Source organism: Triticum aestivum, chromosome 3A (assembly GCF_018294505.1).
Source record: "Triticum aestivum cultivar Chinese Spring chromosome 3A, IWGSC CS RefSeq v2.1, whole genome shotgun sequence".
Classification (NCBI taxonomy): Eukaryota; Viridiplantae; Streptophyta; class Magnoliopsida; order Poales; family Poaceae; genus Triticum; species Triticum aestivum.
In genome coordinates, this window is record NC_057800.1 from 474,071,113 (window position 1) to 474,093,623 (window position 22,511).

At 49.1% G+C, this 22,511-nt stretch overlaps 1 long non-coding RNA gene across 3 annotated transcripts; it reads right to left on the reverse strand.

Moving 5' to 3' along the window:
• Positions 1-4,105: 4,105 nt before the first annotated feature.
• LOC123058442 (uncharacterized) lies at positions 4,106-7,772 on the reverse strand. Of its 3 annotated transcripts, none has more exons than XR_006427202.1 (5): positions 7,385-7,763; positions 6,318-6,518; positions 5,709-5,794; positions 4,946-5,196; positions 4,106-4,457 (listed from the first exon to the last, which is right to left on the reverse strand). It is a non-coding gene; the product is annotated as an uncharacterized lncRNA (long non-coding RNA). The 3 variants fall into 3 exon arrangements; XR_006427201.1 differs by having other exon boundaries at positions 4,946-5,127; positions 7,385-7,760; XR_006427200.1 differs by having other exon boundaries at positions 4,946-5,794; positions 7,385-7,772.
• Between the last annotated feature and the right edge of the window lie 14,739 nt (positions 7,773-22,511).

Consider the following 22,511-nt stretch of genomic DNA (forward strand, 5'->3'; position numbering starts at 1 on the left):
CTTACGAAGACAATACTTAAATCCTTTACAATTTCACATACCTTTATCCCCATTGAAAACTTCAACCAGTTTGTCATCAATCACCAAAAAGGGGGAGATTGTAAGTGCATCTAGTGCCACCCCTAGTTGGTTTTGGAGTATTGACGACAAACCTGGTTGAGGGACTAATGTGTTTGTGAGAATTGCAGGATAACACAGGTAGAAGTCCCTCATTGATTCGGTTTTCCTACCGGAGATGACCCCTAAAAATGTATGAAGACATTGAAGTCAAAGGTGGTATGTGAAGGTATTCACATTGAAGACTATGACAAGAGAAGACATCGTGTGAAGACTATGGAGCGCGAAGACTTAGTTGTTTCGTCGTTCGTTTTCTTCTTTGTTGAGTCATAGGAACCACCGTACTGTTAAGTGGGGTCCAAGTGAACCAGTCAGAATGACTGAAGTGATGCTTAACCAAAATCCTATGTCTTCGAGCGAAGACAATGAGAGCAAATCTTATCCAGAGCTGGATAAGTCAGCTTTGCTTGTAGCTCAAGTAAAGTTGCCGTGTGTGTTTGAAATCTGACCGTTGGAACACGTGTCAGTTCCTTAGTGACCCAGGGTCATTTCGGACAAATTAGGTCGGGTTGCCTAGTGGCTATAAATAGCCCACCCCCTACACCATAAATTGGTTGGCTGCTCAGAGTTAGTGCACGGCTTTTGTCGTTTGAGAGCAACCCACCTCGAAGCCTTTGAGAGAAGAATCATTGCGAGGACAAAGCCCTAAACACCCAGAGCCAAAGAGTGTTAGGCATCACTTAAGTCTTCTTGTCTGTGTGATCTGAAGACTTATTACACTTGAGGACTGTGAATCCTCCAGCTGGTTAGGCGTTGCGTTCTGAGCATCCAAGATTCATTGTGGATCGCCGGTGAACGAAGTCTGTGAAGGTTTGGAAGTCTACCTTGAAGACTTACCAGAGTGATTTGGCGAGGACTGGGTGTCCTTATCTCAAGGGGAATAAGGTGAAGACACGGTCTTCTGAGTTAAATATCAGCCTCCCTAACCAGATGTACAGTTGTCACAGCAACTAGAACTGGTCCAACTAATCATTGTCTTCAACGAGCAACTGGTTGTATCATTTCCATCTCTTTATTTACAGTTGGTCCTCGTGAAGTCATTGCCTGTTTGCATTATCTTTTGTCTTCACTGAGTGACTGCTTGTTCTGATTGGCTTCATACTATCTTCCATCCTAATCTATACTGCCTAGCTGCTATTAGTCGTTATGCTTAGGTTTATTTCTATCGTTTGTCTTTGAAACTTTCATGTTTTGAAGACTTCCATAAAAATCGCCTATTCACACCCCCTCTAGTCGATCACTAGCACTTTCAGAAACGGAAGTGTACGTGATGATTCCACCCTAGGCTTGCCAAAGTGGACCCCCTCTTGATAGTACGGTGACTCCTACGAAACTAGTCCACCAAACAAGAAACGAAAGAGCTACACCATCTTGAAGAACACTCTGAGGGGAAAGAAATCGTCTCGAGCCAAAGGATGAATCTCTGAAATGATCAAAGCACACAGTTAGTCCGCAAACATGTTGTCATCAATCACCAAAACTACATCAAGAGAGATATGCCTTAACACCCGGCTGTCGACCCAGGATACTGAAACAAGAAAATTGAATCCAAACTCCAGTTGAGCATGTCTGACGCAGAGAAACTGAAGACCAGTTTTAATGTAGAGAAAAAAGTCTTGGGCCGATGAGAAGACTGCCCTGATGCACGTGCTGAAACGGTCGAGGCGGCTCTGAAAGAAGTTACCACTGAACTCACCGGTTTAAAGAACCGTGTGTCTCAAAAGGTTTCTGCAATATTCGGTGAGTCACCTTATTATTTACTTAAAGTCTATATTTGTGACCATAATGTAAGCCGCCTGCTTAACTTATTGGAAATACCTCATAGGTACCCAGAGCAGCAATCTGACTCAAGATAGTCTGATAAAGCTCAAGGCGGTTTACACTCTTGTGGAGCAATTGTACACTGGAGCTCAACGGGCTCTTGCCATTATCTCTCTAGCAAACCAAGGACCAAACTTAATTGAGTGATGTCTTGAAGAAGCTGTCCATCTTACCCACCAGGTTTCAGGAAGTTACGTGTTCCTGTGCGAGAGCTGGAGCCATAACTGCTTTGAGCCGCTCCAAAGCCTGGGTACCGGAGTTAGACCCGGCGGACGTAGCCAAGGGGTACCCCAGTTTTAAGGAAGATGGAAGTCCTTTCGATCAAGAAGATTTTGCTACTTGTGTGAAAGAGATTCGTCCTCATGCCACCATCATTGCTGAAGAAACCAATCTCACAAAGTATCAGCCGGGTTTTGATGCAGAAAATAAGAAGATGGCCACTCCTTCATATAAAGTGACTGACTTAATCCCGCCAGCTCGGCCGCACACTTTTGCCCTGGAAATTGACCCGTCTGGTCTGATTGATGATGAGGCTGAGTTCGTCGCCCTTGATGGCTTTGACTGGTCCAAACCCCACTTCTAGATGATGGAGGAGGACGAATCAGCAAGGGATGAGTCACAACCATCCAGTCAACCCGCCCAGGATTCATGAACTGGTGCCAGTCTATCATCTGCTATGTGTGAGAGTAAAAACAATATTATCTTTTTGGGCTCCAAGCGCCTTGTAATAGGCTAGCTTAAAACTTCATGTTCTGCTTATGCCATCGTGCATATTGTGGTGCGTAGAACACTTTTGTCCGTCATATGAAGATATGCTTTATATCTCTTACAATATTAGTAGTGTTGAATCTGTTCCTGCATGAAATATATAAAATTGTCTAGCGGTTTACCGCTGGACGGGTCATATCACCCAATACACAACCAGGGAAACCAACATAACTATATAATTAAGGCCGGATGTAAGGATAATTAAGGCTGGAATAACCTCTGATTGAAGAAACACATATAAGCCTATTATGAATTTTAACTTTGAAACACAATGGCAATATCATCCGTGTGATCTTGAGTTTGAACTGCCGGTTTATGTGACCCGAACAGTAAGGGTGATAAGCCAATCTTTAGAAGCCAACACTTCCATATGTATGAGGACTGTCATACACTGGCAATTTATCATGAAAAAACCAAGCTGGGTTAAATTGAAACCATACTTATACTTAGATCTAGACGAAAAGTTGCATAATAAAAAACAAAGATTGTCTTCTAAAAATGTAAGTCAAATAAAAGAAAATTTTGGAGGCTTCTGATTCGAATACGATCAGTAAATCAGACCAAAGGGGTTAAGCTAGGATTCGAATACGATCATGTAGCCCCCGGTGGCTTTGGCGTTGCGCCGATCAAGAGTGTACTGACAGCTATGTTTTCTTTGGTTCGAATACGACCTATGTTTGAACAGGAAGCCCCCAAGTGACCTTGAGAATTTTTTAGTGACTCTGATTTGAATATGATCAAAGTCGGACCCAAAAGGGGTTAAGCTATGATTCGAATACGATCAAGAAGCCCCCTAGTGAGTTTGGCATTGTGCCGATCAAGAGGGTACCGACAGCTATGTTCTCTTTGGTTCGAATACGACCTATGTTTGAACAGGAAGCCCCCTAGTGACCATATGGTTTAACGGCTAGATTCAAATACGATCATCACTACACCACAACACTGCATCCCCCACAGCCAAGTTGGCTGGGGATACAAGTTATAACAACAAACAGTCGGTCGGGAAAAAGTATTGCCGACCAACAAGGTCTGTTGGAGAAAGTCCAGATGGGAAAGCCCTTTCCCGACCGACTGCTTGTTGGCGAAGGAGTATCTTTCCCGACCAACAATCTGTTGGGCCTACCATGGGCCTTCCCCGACTGACAGTCTGTTGGGGCTGTCATGGGCTTTTCCCGACCGATCATCTGATAGGGTAATCTTTCCCGACCGACTATCTGACAAGGCTACCATGGACCTTTTCCGACCGACTACCAGACAGGGTAATCTTTCCCAACCAACATACCGTTGGGCCTCATGGGCCTTTCCCAGACGATGGACAACCTTTTGTTTCCCCTCACATAGCTACATTTCACTTTACCATCAGAACATCAATCAAGTTACATAATTCACAATGGTAACATTCATGTCGACCAAGAATAATATATCAGAACCAAACAATTATAACACACATTCATTAATTTTTACATATAAATAGTGCATATGTTATGAACCAATGGCCATCCAAGTTTCCTATAAACTGATGTAACTAATGAAATAGAGGAGACATTATGGTTCATTGTCTGAGAGCAAAAATTCCTAGTGTTGTTTACTGGAATTTTTCTAAGAGGCACATCATCTGCCTTGGCTCCTTGTAGTGGGCAACTACATACCCATCCTCACAGCCTTCCACCAACATCCTTGCATCGTTCTCGTACTTGACATCAAAGCCTTCATTCTACATCTCATTGCAGAACATCCTCCAACTTGAACATCTGCAAGTAAAAATCCCGAGTTAATATTCTTCATCTCCTTCTGGAACACTTCTCAGAGAACATATTAGCAGTTACATTGCACAAACTCTAGCCTCTCTAAGTTTCCTATTTTTCAAAATCTTAACAAAATTTCAGGGGGAGGGGGGCTACAAAATGATATGATTTTATTTTTGAAATACCAAAGTATGACCACAAGTTGCAATTTGTATCATGTTAAGCATATTGATCCTATCTGCTTACAGAATACATTTCTAACACCAATTACATATAAAAGCTTCTCCAAAACAGAGTACTACCAAAATACAACCTTCTTTTGAGGAAGTACCAAAATACTACTTAACCACATAGTTTTACCTTTCCATTTAGTGCAAAATCTTATGAGCTAATTAGAACTTTTCCCAACATGAATCAAAACTAATAAAAAAGCAAAATCAAAAGAATCAGACTACACTATAGTACATCAATAGGAAGGATACAAGTAAAATTACCATCGGACAACACTAGTGGAAGAGGTGAGGCAGAGTTGATGATGTTATGATTTCCTACCCAACGCTCGACACCATCACATAGCGTCACTGCCTGTCGTGAGCATCGCCAAAGTTGTTTACTACAAACAGCCTGGTGGAGTGCTCGTCTTCTAAGTAAATGACCTGGGGTGCCTAGGTTCGCCCTATCAAAGCTCCGCCACTTAATAAGCCAAGGTTCAGAGCAACATATTTATCAACCATCTTTTGTTACTCTGTCAAATATTGAGTAGAAGGTGTACAGTAACTATGAACCCAAGGGTCCTTAATATAAATATAAGAAGTATCAATATACATTTATATAAATATATAGTGATAATTATCTAACTACAAACAAACATGAAAAACCAGCAGTATAGATTGTGTTCTACTAGAAGAGAGCTAGTGCACAGAAAAAATGATCACTTCAGATCATATTTCTTGCTCAGAAAACTATGAGGCCACTCGAATGGGAACAACGGAGACATTAAACCACCAATGGTACAAGAAATGGTTTGATTTCATTTATCATAACATTCAGATATTTAAAATATTCTGGAAACAGGGCACAAATAAGATGCTCTTCAGGTTAAAGTAGTGCATCCAAGACCCATCATTAGGGTCATATAGTTCTGTCAGATTAATATACACAAAAAACACAAGCATGTCTAGCATCACTTCTGCATACAACAATTTTCTACTCGTGTGTTTCTTAGAAAGTTACAGAGTTGTCTTTTATTATCTTTACCTGCAATTGGGGCTCTTGGGGATGTACCCTGCTTCCTAGACGATTTTCAGGTTGACATTTTACTTGATGATGGAGAGGCGCTTGAGCTGCATACATGAAGCCATTAACAAACTAACAATTGTGACCAACCTGGTTTAAAATATTTTGCAGTAAGCTATATTAGCAGACTGCATCATGGAATAAGCTACTAGTACGACAAATTTCTTGATAATACAACATCATTGATTAGTAGACTGTGTCATAATACAACATCATTGATAGAGTTCTAACAAGCTGATGTCCTAATATGGACTCTCTTGAGAGTAATAGTGGGCAACACCCTCATGTATGATATATCTTGGTTGCTTCCAGAAAAGAAAAAGCATGGAACAAATTGCATGTCAGTTATGCAAAACAGAGAAGAAAACCTCCAAATACCTAGTTTTCATTCGTTGTGTAGAGAACAAAAAATATTTAATAATATGATGCCCCATTACTAAAATAAAAGGAATAATGAACTGAACTGAACTAGGATTACGAAGTGATGACCTATGAAGTGAACTAGGATTATGTAGTGAACTAAACTAGGATTAGGAAGTGATGACTTATGAAGAAGAAAGCTTATTATACCTTGGTGCTTTGAGGCCACCAACTCCTGGTTGGTTTCAGCGATGGCCGAAACAGCAGCAAGCAGATGAACCTGGGATGCGCGATGACGACAATGGGCCCTGCTACTAGCTGCTGCATCGACTGTGGCGGCCTATAAGGTTGCAGAGGCGCAACAGTAAACAGGTTCAGGGTTGAAGGGGATGCTGGGGTGGGCTGGGAATCCTGCAACACAACACTCCTGATTAAAATTCATTCACCCTCGGTGGAATTAGAATACTTTCAAGCAGTATTGTCTCTGATAAATGAAACTATAAAACACTGCAACAAAGATTCTACTACTTCCATCATTTAATATACATGGAATTTTGATTAAGGACATACTATCGTAGATAAATATTCATAACACGGAGATCATTTGGTCCAGAAGATATAATAATATATCGACTTTATTTAATTTAGATTTATTATGTGAGGACACTGGAAGCAGTGTAAATTGAACAGAGGAGGCAGGACACCCCCGAAACCTTACCTAACATTATTCTTATTTCATTTGTAGGATTTCTTCCATTAAACCTGGTAACATGTTTAGAAATACTTTCACAAATCTACATATATATATATATATATATATATGTAGCAGAAATTGCAACAACTAATCAACGATATAACTACTGCCTTGAATCTGATTAGTACTATGCAGAATGTAGAATAACTACATAATAATTACATGGGAAAGAAAATAAGGAAGCAAACTATGGGGAAATTAAACATGAGTATAGGCTGGACAAATAACATCATCTATAATCGAGAAAAAGAATCAAAATACAGTACTGATGCTTAATGATATGTCAACAGAAAATATATATGGCAATGAAGAATTTTCTATGAGAAAATCAGTAACATGAAGAGTATCTAGAAGGCCTGTTACATATGCTCCCTTCTTCTGGAAACCATCGAACAGATTAGTAACAAGTTAGACTTTCGAAATAAACAAATACTCGTAAAGTATCTCTATGAACCTGAGAAATTTTCATCCGGGGAGCAAGAGGCCAATGGATTCATGGATGGATCCGGGCCTAGTAAGTTACCTGCATGTCCTGCGCGTTGAATGGAGGAGGGCTCGTTGATGAGGAACCAGATCCTGGAGACATCGAGGTTGGTACCGGAGCAGATGACGCCGCTCACCTCGAACACAACCCTGGAAGCTTCAAGGCAAGGTAGGTGAGGACGTCAACGGGGTTGGACACCACGAGCAGCAGTGCCTCCGGGGAGTGCTTGACCACGGCCGGAGGGGCAAGATCGATGGCGTTGGGCGGCGGTGGGACGGGGTGGGGATCGATTGGAGGAAGCCCCGGTCGGCGTTGGGCGGTGGTGGGAGGCGTGCAGATCGACCAGCATGGGGGCGGAGGCATGGAGATTGACCGCTGTGGAGGCGGCGGCGCGGAGATCGGCTGATGTGGAGGCGGCGGCATGGAGATTGACCAGCGTGGGGAATGTATGTGTACGAAGGAAAGCTAGGGATTTGGCTGATGTGTGCGCGGTGTGACTGTGTTGATTTTGGGAGAAAAGTTCGCGGGTTGGGCCGGCTATTCGCGCTGAAAAATTGGCTGTTCACGCCCGAAAGGCCCATAGCATCTGTCAGATTTCGGGTTCTGGCAGACCCTTAAGGTTCGAACACTGGGGTGCGCACAGAGATTACGCCTTCTACCTCTCCGTCTCGCAAAGATCTAGACTACTGAAAGAACTGCACAAGAGACACAAGGTTTATACTGGTTCGGGCCACCGTTGTGGTCTAATACCCTACTCCAGTGTGTGGTGGGTGGATTGCCTCTTGGGGCTGATGATGATGAGCAATACAAAGAAGAACAGCCTCGCGAGGGTCTGTTCTTGGATGGGGAGATGAACTGCTGGGAGGAGTTCAGCCACCTTTCTCTTTCTCTCTCTCTCTCTCACTCACTGCCTTACTCTTACTTGCCGGCCTTGCTGTTTGGGTGGCTGGTTCTAGATCTGCCCTACCCTGGGGGTGGCTAGTCCTATTTATAGAGGCCCTGGTCCTCTTCCCAAATATCGAGCAGGAAGGGAGCCAACAATGGCGGGCTAATTTGAAGGGGGACAACAAGTATCAACTATCCTGACAAAAGCAGTCTTTGCCTGCGCAAAGCCCTGGTGATGACGCCGTCTTGGGCTCCACGGTGACCTCCGTCTCGTAGTCCTCCTGGTCTTGGTCTCGTTGCACTGAAATGGCAACCTTTGCCTGATGCCTCGGTACTCCGCGGCTGCGCTTGCCCCCTTTGCACCAAAGAGGAAAGGAGGACGCTGCGCGGGCTGGCACCCGCCTGGCGCCCTGAGCCGTCATGGCTTGCGTCACGGGCACCTCGCGAGGTACCCCGCCTTGATCTCTCCGCCTCCTCGCGAGCCAACCTGATGAGGCCGTGCCGGAGGATGGTCCGCGTTGTCTGCCCTGCGAGGCTTGGCCCCTCGCGAGGGTCTTGAGCCTTGTGTTGATGAAGATGGGCCATGCTGGGCCCCCTTTTGAGCCACGCCACAGGCCGCAGGCAGGCAAGTCTGGGGACCCCCGTTCCCAGAACGCCGACAGTAGCCCCCGGGCCCAAGGCGCGCCCGGACTTGGCCGTGCTGAGAGGCGAAAGGGCAAGGGCGAAGCGCCGCGGGCCCTAACAGCCTGCGGCCTTGGGCGCCGCGTGGCGGTTGATTGGACGTGGGCGGCCCTGTTCCCCCACGCCCCCCTTATTATGCGCCCTACTAGGCGGACTTGTAGTTGTACACAGCCGCTCCCCTTCTTGTTGCTCGAGTGTCTGCTGTTCTTCCTCCCTTCGAACGCCAACTCCTGCTTCCAATCCAATCTCGAATCTTCCCCCTCCTTCCCATCGCCATGGCTCCGACGAAGAAGGAGAGAGGGAGGAAACCCATGCCTCCATCTTGTGTGCCACCATCGGTGGCCCCCGCCGTCGGCCAGTCGACCATACTCGATTGAGAGTGCCTGGGCAAGGTCAGCTTGGCTCTGGCCACCATCTTCAATGAGTGCGGGAGGACAACGGCCTGGCCCGCGCCCCACTTCTCCATCGACAGGATAGCTACCGAGGTCCCATGTTTTGACGACGCCCTGTGGGCGGGTATGGTTCCCCCCTTTTCCGATTTCTTCAATGCCGTGCTCTCCCATTATCAGATCCACATGATGCACCTAAGTCCCGAGTCCATCACCCTCCTTTCGGTCTTCGCCTTCGTTTGCGAAGCCATGGTGGGCATCCCTCCTTAGGTTGCCTTGCTGCGCCACTTCTTCTTGCTGCGTCTTGTCGTCCCTACCCAATGCTGGGCGTCCGTGAGCTTCGCTGCCGAGCCTGAGACTGCGGCCTCTGGGATCGACTTCAAGCTCCCCCTGCCCGCGGTTGGGTTCTGCGAGCGGTGGCTGTACGTGGACGCAGGGGTACCCAGCCCCCTGCTATCGGAGCCGGCCTCGCTTGCGGTCCCCAATTCGGGTTGGGTCTAGGAGACGCTCGAGAGCCCCCGGCTCATCTTCGTCTGGCGCCGCTTCACGCTCTTGAGGTCACTTGGCGTGACAGCGCCCAAGGTGGTGAGGGAGTTTCTGTTATGCCGTGTTGCTCCCCTTCAGCGCCACTCTCGCCGGATGTGGGCCTTCCGTGGGCGCGAGGATAACATGAGGCTCCAGGAAGAGGACCTGGCTCCTGAGGTGCTCAAGACGGCGCTCTTGACCTTGGCCGGGGACCCCAACCCCGGCAGCGTCCGGCAGGGAGGGGCCTTGCTGTATCTCTGCCAGAGCAGGGTCGACTTCGTGAAGTAGATGCCCGTCTTTGATGAGTGGGGGCTGCATCCCGCCGGCCTCCAGGGACCTCGTGAGAATCCAGTGGTGGTGACTGCCCTTCCAATCGGCCAAGGCGACTCCTCCTCAAGTGGCGGAGCAGGGAGGCAGGAGGCGCCAGAGGCCGAGGGGGCTCCCGATAAGGTGACAGCACCGGGTGATGCTCTCAAGGGGACAGCCCCTGGGTCCTGTGCCGCCGAGGCTAAGGGTGGCAAGCAGCCGCTCCCAGCGCCCGGGTCTGAGGCCTCGGAGGCCCCAGCCGCGTCTTCTGGCGAGGCGATGGGCGGCATGCGCCAGGCAGGCGCCCCTGATGCGGATCGCTCCGATGCTCCGTCTTCGTCACAGGTTGATCCTTGCGCTCTTCTCTTGGGCCGCTTCCGCGTGGACTTTGAGGCCCTTCGGAGAAAAGGGAGGCCCTGGGTGATGACTTCCCTTGCTGCGTGCTGAAGCGCAGGAAGTACTTCGCCACTGACGAGCGAGTCTTCTCCCTTTCTGGCTCCTGATCCTCTTGTTACTTTCACTGATCCTTGCCCTGCAGGCCCCTTCCGGCCGAGCTCGCGGAAGTAGCCAAGGTGCCACCTCCTTTGGCTTCGCCCCCTCTACCGTCGTCAAGTGCTCCGAGCAGCTCTGCCCTTGTGGTGATGGCGATTGAAGGGGAGGACCATCCCGAGGTGCACCGCGGCCCTTCATTCCCCCCAATTTTCCTTCGTGGGCCCTCTCGGGGCATAGCCAGCATGCCGTGGGCTTCTCGTCTGGTCGCGGGCTACGACTGGTTGAGGCGCCCCCTGCGCCCTTCATCTGGAGATGGGCTGGCTCCAGGCTGGGCTTCTGGTGCAGTGCGCCCGGCCGTCGCGAGGATGGCAGCCCCCAGCCCCCTGCCCGAAGGGGGAATGATGATTCGTGGCCCCCGGCGCGTGCTTGGGGCAGACGATGGTGTGGAAGACGTGCTCGAGCGCGCCCGGGAGCGCCGCGCTCGCCGCCAAGGGTTCCTTCAAAGGGCGACTGACGCGGTGAACCTGCTTGGGGAGGAACTTGCTGACGAAGATGCGCGCCTGGAGGCCGAGGGCATGCGCCTGGCTGCAGGGAGGCGTGAGCTGGAGGCCGCCATCGCCCTCGCGCGCCGTCAGCGTGATCTTGACGATGAAGAGGCGAAGGCATCGCTAGAGGCCTCTCGGGTGGCCCGATCCCAGGCTGCCGAGGAGGCCCGGAGAGCTGACCGACGGCGAGAGGTGGCAGAGGAGCAGGCTCGGGAGCTCCTGGCTAGGTGCCACTCACTGGAGGAGCAAGTGGAGCTGCACGAGTCGGCCCTTGCGTCGATGCGGGTGGCCTCTGGCGACCCAGCTGAGCTCCAGAAGCGTGGAGAAGCGTTGACACTGGAAGCTGCCGAACGCACCCGCGAGTACGAGCGGCTGGAGACGAGGGAGCGCTTGGTGACACAGGCAGAGGACGATGTCGCCGCACGGGAAGCTCGTGTCTTAGAAGAGGTCGGACGTCGGGTGGCGATGGCGCGCCAAGATCTCGAGCGCGAGTTCGAGGGGAGACTGGAGTTGATCCGGGTCGAAGCTGAAGGGAGGACCGCAGCCTTGAGGGTCAAGCGGGAGGAGGCGACGCGGCTGGCCGACGCCTCCCGGGCCGCCCTTGAGGTAGCGCAAGGGGAGTTAGCCGCCTCCCAGGCCGAGATGCTCCGTCTTCGCCAGCAGGTGGAGGAGGCTGAGGGCGTCGCGTGCCAAAACGCGGATGAGATACATCAGCGGCAGGTCCTGGAGCACGTGCATGGCCCCATGCTCGCCACACTCCGGGAGAGAGCTAGCGCAGCCTTGGGCAACATCTGTGAGGCGGCTGTTGGCGAGCCGCACACAGCCAACTATGCTAGCAACCTTCAGTTCTTCACCGCCGTGGTGACGCAGCTGGAGGCGCGGTCGGCCAGGGCCAACAGGTTGGTGGAAGAGAGGAGCCGCGCCCTGCTCGGGCGCGCCTTTTCCCGTGTCTTCAGTCATCTCCTGAACATGGATCCCCACTTCGATTTTGACGCCGTCATCGCCCCAGTTCCCTAGGCCGTCCGAGGCGATCTGGCGCACTGGGTGGAAGACAACGTGGACGCCCTTGTCAGGGCCTTCGCTTCGGACGATGACGACGCGATCGTGGCTGCTGACGAGGGCGGTGCGGCGAATGGCCCTGGCGCCGCTGGTGGCGAAGTAGACAACGATGGCGAGTTCGGCGACACCAGCGACGGCTCGGGAGGTGCATCCGAGGACGCATTGGGGGATTGGTCCGACTGAGTGTGTATCGCTCCTGTCTTTTTTACCCTGCATGAATAGAACTCAGGTTTTTGACCTGATGGCTGTGAGAGCATTTTGGGAGGGGAAGCCCCTCATGTAAAACCTGTGTTCATCGTATTGGTATTTGTCATATTGCACGAGCGCCCGCGCCTGGTGGTTGGCTGGTTTACCTTTGTTTCGCACAAGCCCCGAAGCAGCCTGTGGGAGGGCATGACGTCCTGGGTGTTCTTTAGTTGAATCCGTAGGATATGAGAGTATCGCCGGCGGGGAGCTTCACATGCGTTGGCCTTTTTCACAAGCTCCGGGCCTTTTCCCAAATGCGACGTCTTCACAGGCATTTGCCTTCTTCACAGGCTCTGGGCCTTTTGCTGAACGCGATAGCTTCACAGGCACTCGCCTTGCTTCACAGGCTCTAGGCCTTTTCCAAAACGCAATAGCTTCACAGGCGTTTGCCTTGCTTCATAGGCTCTGGGCCTTTTCCAAAACGCAATAGCTTCACAGGCGCTCGCCTTGCTTCACAGGCTCTGGGCCATTTCCAAAACGCAATAACTTCACAGGCGTTTGCCTTGCTGCACATGCTCTGGGCCTTTTCCAAAACACAATAGCTTCAAGGCGCTCGCCTTGCTTCACAGGCTCTGGGCCTTTTCCAAAACGCAATAGCTTCACAGGCGTTTGCCTTGCTTCACAGGCTCTGGGCCTTTTCCAAAACGCAATAGCTTCACATGCGCTCGCCTTGCTTCACAGGCTCTGGGCCTTTTCCAAAACGCAATAGCTTCACAGGCGCTTGCCTTGCTTCATAGGCTCTGGGCCTTTTCCAAAATGCAATAGCTTCACAGGCGTTTGCCTTGCTTCACAGGCTCTGGGCCTTTTCCAAAACACAATAGCTTCGCAGGCGTTTGCCTTGCTTCACAGGCTCTGGGCCTTTTCCAAAATGCAATAGCTTCACAGGCATTTGCCTTGCTTCACAGGCTCTGGGCCTTTTCCAAAACACAATAGCTTCACAGGCGTTTGCCTTGCTTCACAGGCTCTGGGCCTTTTCCAAAATGCAATAGTTTCACAGGCGTTTGCCTTGCTTCACAGGCTCTGGGCCTTTTCCAAAACGCAATAGCTTCACAGGCGTTTGCCTTGCTTCACAGGCTCTGGGCCTTTTCCAAAACGCAATAGGTTCACAGGCGTTTGCCTTGCTTCACAGGCTCTGGGCCTTTTCCAATCAGGACAACCTCCGCAGGCACCCGAAAATCCTCCCGAGAGGGAGCAACAGCGGCAGTTTGGGTTGCGCACGAGCCAGGCCTGACCCGACTCGCGAGGGGCTCATGAGGGGTGGCAGTTGTGGCGAAGCGGTAACCAGAATGCGAGAAATGGCTCGAACGAGAATAAGCACCCCTTCCCCAAACACACGCAAATCTCAAATTCGAATCCAACTTAAATCCAGCGGGGGAAAGATACAGCCAAAGGGAAAGGCAACAAAAGCAAACAAAAGGCCGCGTCCGACACCTAGTCTAGTCTTGGACGTCTTCTCACCAGCGCGGAGCTAAGTGCTGCCACTGGGCGTGGGAGGGAGCCCCAGGGCCTGAGGCCGGCACCCCTGAGACTCCGGGGCGTGTACAGCCCCACTCATTATTACGTGAGAGTGTCACGGGGCAGCGAGCTTCACATGCACTGGGCCTTCTTCACAGGTACTGGCCTTGCTTCATATCGCCAGATGAAGGACCCGCCTTGCGCCACACTCTAGTGCCATCAGCAATGACCGAAAACCAGGACGCCGCCCGATGGGGTAGAGCGGTCGCCAGCGGTTCCCCCGACGACCACGGGTCCTCCGCCAGGGGCAGGCCCTGAGGCACCTCCCCAGCAAAGGGCCTGCCTCCTGAGAACACCTTGCTCCGAACGCCGCGGTGGTGATGTCGGATCTCGGCCCCTCTCCTGCAGCCCCCTGCGCCCTCCTCCCGAGGGGTAGGAGACTGTGGGAGCAGGGCAGCTGCTTGCTGCGGCGACCTGCACCTCCTGCGATCCATGGTTAGCGTATACCTGCTCCTGAAGAATTAGCGGTGCCCAATAATCGTTGCCTCCAGCATGGCCAGTGGGACCGTTCCGGGGCTCCTGGAAAGGCTCGGCTTCTAGTGCCTCGTCCCCCCAGCTTGGGCTGAGGAGCGAGCCTTGTCCGTTCTCGTGGGGGTGTCCTTGGTCCATCATGGGGGGCACGTATTCTTCCGGCGCTGTCATCCCGAATGTCGCGCCGTAATGCCCCGCATGCCACGCGGTCCCGCCTGTCACGCCCACTGCGGGGTGGCAGCGCGGCCGCGCACTAGGGCCGCGGGTCGCGTTGAGTCCTTCTTCTCCGCAGGCCGGGGGCGGGGGCAGCGCCGCCGCCGGTCCGGTGCTGACAGCTTCGCTGGCGTCGGAGCAGCCTTGGAGCCCACGGGCGCGTGCGGAGCCCCCGCGCGGGTCGCCCTGGGCTTGAGATGGGAGCTGGGTGGAGAAGGGGTGAGCCCCCAAGGCGGCGAAGCCCAGGAGCTCCGCCACTCGCTCTAGCAGCACATCATGGCCGCCCTCCAGCAGTCTGCACCGCAGCAGCTCTCGGGCCACCGTGAGCGCGGCCCTCGAGTTCGCCTGCTCCCGGCGAGTGTACGGTGTCGTGGTCGCGGCGTGATTGGAGGCCCTTGCTGCCGATCGTGGCTGCCGTGGTGTAAGAGTTATCGAAGTCTGTCCGCGTTGCCCGCGGCCCACAGCGCCCTAGGGATCGCGAGCTGCCTGGGGCACGGGGTCGCCCGAGGCAAGCGGTTCCGCGCGGGCAGGCCACGCAGCCCATGGGTTAGGGTTGCCCTCATGGTCGCCGGGCATGGTGATGACGATGCGACGGGGCACGGAGCGGTGGAAGACGAATTCCGGCGCACCCCTACCTGGCGCGCCAAATGTCGGATTTCGGGTTCCGGCAGACCCTTAAGGTTCGAACACTGGGGTGCACGCGGAGATTACGCCTTCTACCTCTCCGTCTCGCAAAGATCTAGACTACTGAAAGAACTGCACAAGAGACACAAGGTTTATACTGGTTCGGGCCACCATTGTGGTGTAATACCCTACTCCAGTGTGTGGTGGGTGGATTGCCTCTCGGGGCTGATGATGATGAGCAATACAAAGAAGAACAGCCTCGCGAGGGTCTGTTCTTGGATGGGGCGATGAACTGCTGGGAGGAGTTCAACCACCTTTCTCTTTCTCTCTCTCTCTCACTCACTGCCTTACTCTTACTTGCCGGCCTTGCTGTTTGGGTGGCTGGTTCTAGATCTGCCCTACCCTGGGGAAGGGAGCCAACAATGGCGGGCTAATTTGAAGGGGGGCAGCAAGTATCAATTATCCTGACAAAAGCAGTCTTCGCCTGCGCAAAGCTCTAGTGATGACGTCGTCTTGGGCTCCACGGTGACCTCCATCTCGTAGTCGTCCTGGTCTTGGTCTCGTTGCACCAAAATGGCAGCCTTTGCCCGATGCCTCGGTACTCCGCGGCTACGCTTGCCCCCTTTGCACCAAAGAGGAAAGGAGGATGCTGTGCGGGCTGGCACCCGCCTGGCGCCCTGAGTCGTCATGGCTTGCGTCACGGGAACCTCGCGAGGTACCCCGCCTTGATCTCTCCACCTCCTCGTGAGCCAGCCTGACGAGGCCGTGCTGGAGGATGGTCCGCGTCGTCCGCCCCGCGAGGCTTGGCCCCTCGCGAGGGTCTTGAGCCTTGTGTTGATGAAGATGGGCCGTGCTGGGCCCCCTTTTGAGCCACGCCGCAGGCCGCAGGCAGGCAAGTCTGGGGACCCCCGTTCCCAGAACACCGACAGCATCGGACTGTTGGTCGGGGTTATTTACCGACCGATGGTCCATGGGCCAAAAAAGAATTCCCAACCGACACTTGGACGGTACACGTGGTAGCATTCCCGACCGACCGCAGGTCACCGTACAGAGTTTTCCCGACCCACAGTCCATTAGAAATTTTCATGGCTGACTGTGGGTCGGCAATAGTGACCTTTTCCCAACAAATGTCAGTAGGGAATTCTGGTGCGTGGTGTAGTGCATGTGTCGGACCAAAGGGTTAAGCTAGATTTGAACACAATCAGCCCCCCATTGGTCATTTTGAAATTATTATGATGAAGACATGTGATTATTGAGGATGAAAAGGACAGAGGTCATGCTTTATTACTTATCATAATATATACAATGTCAAAGTATGTACATCATGAGAGTCGGTGGCTCAAGTATAGTAAGGCCGAAGATGAGAGATATTCCACGGCCGGTGGGTCTCTTCCTCCGTCTTACGTGAGTCTTTGTGCTCTTGAACATCGATGAGGTAGTATGACCCGTTGTTTAAATTCCCGCTGACCACAGATGGTCCTTACCAAGGCGAGGATAACTTGTGTGCATCAGTTTGATCCTGGATGAGCCGGAGCACTAAGTTACCTTCTTGAAAGGTTCTGGACTTAACTCGGCGGCTGTGATAACGATGCAGGTGCTGTTGGTAAATCGCCGAACGAGCTGCTGCTAAGTCACGGTCTTCATCTAACAGGTCAAGTGCATCTTGAAGGGCTTGTTCGTTATCAGCTTCAACGTAAGCCACCACGCGGGGTGAGTCATGACGGATGTCACTAGGAAATACTGCCTCTGCTCCATAAACCATGAAGAAAGGCGTATAACCTATCGACCTGTTAGGGGTAGTATTGATGCTCCATATCACGGAGGGTCACTACTAGAAATATGTCAACTAGTGACATTCTTTCAGTGACCCTGGAAGAATTGGTCATAGATCTATGACCATTTGAGGCCAATTGGTCAAACGTTGTTCGGGGGGCTCCAAACCCTAAACTATATCGACCATTTTGGTCAGAAAGGTCGTAATTTCCTCACACGAAATGGTCATAAAGTAGACAACACTAGTCCGTTGCCTTATTTCTAGCTGATCATGACCAATATAGATGGTCATAACCTTGTAAATTGTGGTGGATTGGTATGACTTGGCGCCACCTCATCAGTCTCCTATGTGTCATGTCCATGTGTCAATTTTTGCCCTAGGTTGTGAAGCAACCTATATTTTTGTCATTCCCAAAATTCCCAAACAAATCTCATAAACTCTTCGGGTCATATCTTCATCAAATATGTAAAATCCTTCCTTGCCTAGTTCAAAAATAATTCAACAATATTCATTTTCCTATTCTGTTCACAATAACACTTTATGAAGGAAGTGCTATTTATATATTCTTGATTGCCCTTGAAATTTTTGGGCACTTTTTCCTATCCAAATCATTGCCTCATGACAAAATTTAGCTCCATTTTCCTAGCAAATCTTCCTCGGCAAATTTCCAAAGTTTTTGTCCATCTAGAAGCATTGTGAAGGAAGTACCTTTTTTATATATCCAAATGACATGAAATTTATACAGTTCCTTCATATGCCCAAATTATCACCCTGCTTCAAATTGCATCTCATTTAAATCATCTATGTGAGCCCAGGTTCAATTTATATTTTATGGCCAGATTGGCACGTTGCAAAGCAAGGGTTATCTAGACCCCTCCTATTAGCCTAAAACTTTTTGGGCACTCTTCCATATCCAAATCATCGCCACATGATAATATTCAACTCCATTTTCCTGGTAAATCTTTCTCAGGAAATTTCCAAAGTTTCTACCTCGAGAGAAGCTTTGTGAAGTAAGTACTAGCTAGGCCTACCCAAATGATCTAAAAATTTACAAGCGCATGACCTACACCAAATTTGAGCTCATTTCATTCATCCATTTTCTCTTGCTAATTTTCCCAAGTTTCTGTCCAGAGAGGAGCATTGTGAAGGAAGTACCACTTTGGCATGTGCAAATGGTATCAATTTTCTACAGTGCTTTCCTATGCCCAAATAATCATCCTTCACCAAATTTCAGCTCAATCCATTCATTATTTTAAGCCGAGTTTCAACATTCATAGTTTTGTCCAGTGTGGTACTTTGCAAACCAAGTACCACCTAGGATCCTCCTTTTGAGATGAATTTTTTTGAAGACATTCCTCTTAGTAGACGATCATCCTCAACCAAAACTCACGCCCATTGGCCACGTGCATTTCCCGTACCGCTAATCAAACACTTGGCTGCTAATTCATCTTTGAGCATAGGTCGGTCTCCTTGTGAGATTCTTCTGTTATAATTTTCTTCCTAGAACCTACCTGGGGAGTGCCCAACCTACTACACATGCCTAGGCCTCCCATAACGCATGTCAACACCAAGGTCACACGGTGACCACGCGGCGGGCATGCGAGTTTACGCGCTTTGGAGGGCCTTGGACCACCATCCAAAACTTGACGTATCGCCACCAAACCATGTATTTATTCTTAAATAGATACTTATGTAACTAGAATTGATTTTTGGTAAAAATAGAGAGCAAACAATAAGGTAGCTGCAGTTCAAATTTGACTCGCTTCCTACTGAATTAGCGAAAATTTGTCTTTTTCACCAGAGGTGGATCAAAACTTTTGAAACCCAACCATTTTGTAAATTATGCATTAAATATGGCCTAGTATTTTATAAAATTGATTAGGTCCACTTTTGCAACAAATATATGGTAGGTCCTTCACAAAAAAACTCATTTCAGGCACTCAAAAAATGGAAAATGAATTTTCCATACAAAGAAAATGAAAACTCCCTTAGGAAACATTGTTTGGAATCTCAAGATGCACCCTAGTGCACAATATGAGATCATTTGAACAAACTATGCCATGAATGTGGCCATAAGATTGATCGTTTGGCTTGAAAGCCATGAATCTTCACGCATGATAGCTCATTTCTGAGAACATTTTTTTTAAATAATTTTTGTATTACAAGTTTATTATTTTTACTGGTAACTTGGTCACATATAATGACACAATGCGAAGGTTTTCCAATTTTTTGAATTTTTTACGCCCGTTTCAAAATGCGGTCAAAACGGCGGGCTTGACTGTTCCTAGATAGTGGTTGAGCTTGGAAAACTTTTGATATTTCTCTGATTAAATAGATACTTATGTATCTAGAAATGATTTTTGGAAAAAATAAAGAGCAAACTATGAGGCAGCTATAGTTCAAATTTGACCCGCTTCCTACTAATCGATAGAAATTTGTCTTTTTCACAAGAGGTGGATCAAAACTTTTGACACCCAACCATTTGGTCAATTTTGCATTAAATACGTCCTGGTATTTTAGAAAATTGATTTGGTACAATTTTGCAACAAATATTTGGCAAGTCTTTCACAAAAAGTTCATTTTGGGCACTCAAAAAATGGAAAATGATTTTTTCGTGCAAAGAAAATGATAACTTCCTTAGGCAACATTGTTTGTCATTCCAAGATGCACCCTTGTGCACAATATGAGATCATTTGAACAAACTATGCCATGAATGTGGCCATAAGATTGATCATTTGGCTTGAAAGCCATGAATCTTCACGCATGATAGCTCATGTCTGAGAACACTTTTTAAAAATAATTTTCGTATTACAAGTTTATTATTTTTCCTAGTAACTTGGTCACATATAATGACACAATGCAAAGGTTTTTCCAATTTTTTTTGACTTTTTTTGAATTTTTATGCCCGTTTCAAAATGCGGTCAAAACTGCGGGCTTGACCGTTCCTGGCTAGTTGTTGAATCTTGGAAAACTTTTGATTTTTCTATGATTAAATAGATAGTTATGTACCTAGAAATGATTTTTGGAAAAAAAAATAAAGAGCAAACTATGAGGCAGATGTAGTTCAAATTTGGCCCGCTTCCTGCTGAACCGGCAGAAATTTGTCTTTTTCACAAGAGGTGGATCAAAACTTTTGACACCCTACCATTTGGTCAATTGTGCATTAAATATGTCCTATTATTTTAGAAAATTGATTTGATACAATTTTGCAACAAATATTTGGTAGGTCCTTCACAAAAAAGCACATTTTGGGCACTCAAAAAATGGAAAATGATCGTTTCGTGCAAAGAAAATGATAAATTCCTTAGGCAACATTGTTTGGAATTCCAAGATGCACCCTTATGCACCATTGTTTGGAATTGCAACATTGTTTGATTTCTTTAATTCTTTATGCCAATTTCAAAACGTGGTTAAAACCATGGGCATAACCGTTCGTAGCTGCGGGTGGAATCTTACAAAACTCATAGTGTTTTGTGATGAAATATATACATGTGTACCTAAAAATGATTTTTGGAAAAAACAATGAGCAAACTATGAAGTTGTTGTACTTCAAATTTACCCGGTTCCTCCTGATTTGGTATAAGTTGGTTATCATCTATAAAATATGGTATAACTTGAGTGAAAATTTTAGTGGTTCCATTTTACAAAATATCGTTGGTAGTTGCTTCATAAACCCTTTTGTTTTTAGCGCTTAGAGACTATATTTTAAATTACACTCGTAGTCTCCAACCAATCAGAACGTCTCTCCCGGATCACCCTACCGTGCGCGATCTGAACCATCCGATCGTCCCAGATCCAACGGCAGACTTGACCCCCTCACCATCTCACCCAACTAGCTAGCCCTAACACAATCTGCACCACTCGTCCTCTCGTCCCCTTCTCTCCTACGCACCCACAACCGCCGCCCTCTCCCTCCCTCAGATCTCGATCTGCCGCCGCCCCCAAACCCACCCTCCCGTCGATGACCCTCACCGTAGACGTGGTGCTGTGGCGCCGAGGCCGGGCCGACCTGACCGCCCTACTCCTAGCGACCGCCGTCGCTTCCTGGATCCTATTCCACGGCGCCTCCGGATACACGGCCGTGTCGCTGGCCGCCGACGTGCTCCTCCTCCTGGTCGTGTTGTACGCGTGGTCCAGGGCCGCGCGCCTCCTTGGCCACCCCGCGCCTTGATGGCCCTCATCGTCATCACCTCGCTCCAGATCCACCACCACCACCTCAAGGCAAGGAAGGCCCCCTCACCACCTTCCCTTTCCATTTTAGCTCCCCTGCCCTAAACGAAGGACTGACTGACACTGGAGCCCCGCTCTCTGTTCCTCCGTCAGGTGGATCTTGGTAGGTCCGACTATGCCACGGCCACAGCCACGCAGCAGCATCGGGAGGGGGGACGGCGACAATGGGAAGGCGGCGGCCCGCTGGAACTGGAACCGGAGGACCGGCGCCGAGGGCCTGCCGCGCGGGATCGTCCAAACCAGCTCCGACATGTTCCTTCGCCTGCTTTGGGACCCCGCCACCAAGCACGCCATCCCCAAGGTCCGCTCCCCCTCCTTCGGCGCCCCCCTAACTGTCACTGTCACCGTTACTCTTCCACATCTTGCTCTGCCACCATTTGTACCTTCTCTATGTAAGGAATGAGTGAATACTGATGAGCTACATTCAGTCAGTTTTGAGAAAATCTAGTCTAATGAGCTTGATTTCTCAAAAATCTAGTTTTGACAATCTCATCTGTATTAATTGCTCTATAAGTTTAGTTTGAGCAAGATTCAATGTAAATCTTGTCAACTAACAGTGTAAATCTTTTCAACTAAAAATAAGCACTATGAATTCCCAGCAAAGTTCCATTGCATTTCAGTTAAGTCCATCAGAAGAGAATCTAGTTCAGAGATGAAAACTAAGAGAGAGTTGTGGTATACTGCTATGTAAATTTTGTATCTAAGCCACTCCTATGCTTGTTTTAGTGAACTAATTTCATTTACATTTGATTTCTTAGGAGAAGTACCATAAGGTGGTTAAGGAAAATTAGAATCTAGAGAAGCATGTGTTCTCTTTGAAGGTATACTACAGTATGTTGAAGAAAAATATGTTAGCTGAACTGCTGAAGTAAAATTAGTTTCAGGTGAACATTTCACCGTGGCTTTAGGTTCAGGTTCTCCTTAAGTCAGCCTTCTAACTGAGATTGGAAACACAAAGGATGACCTGAAGCTTCCCACTTATGATGTCCTTCTTTCCTAGGTTTGTGCTCTAGCTGTCAAAAGCGTGCTCTAGCATATCTTGTAACACTTTAAACAAGCAGAAGCCTGTAATTAGTGTTGTCCCTGAACATCTAATTTTTTTAACATACTTCAGCACAATCAGCACTATCATAGCAACACACACACTTTTACTCCTAATTAATTTGAACTTGACACAATATCAAGGACTTGGAGTACATTATTAATGTGGA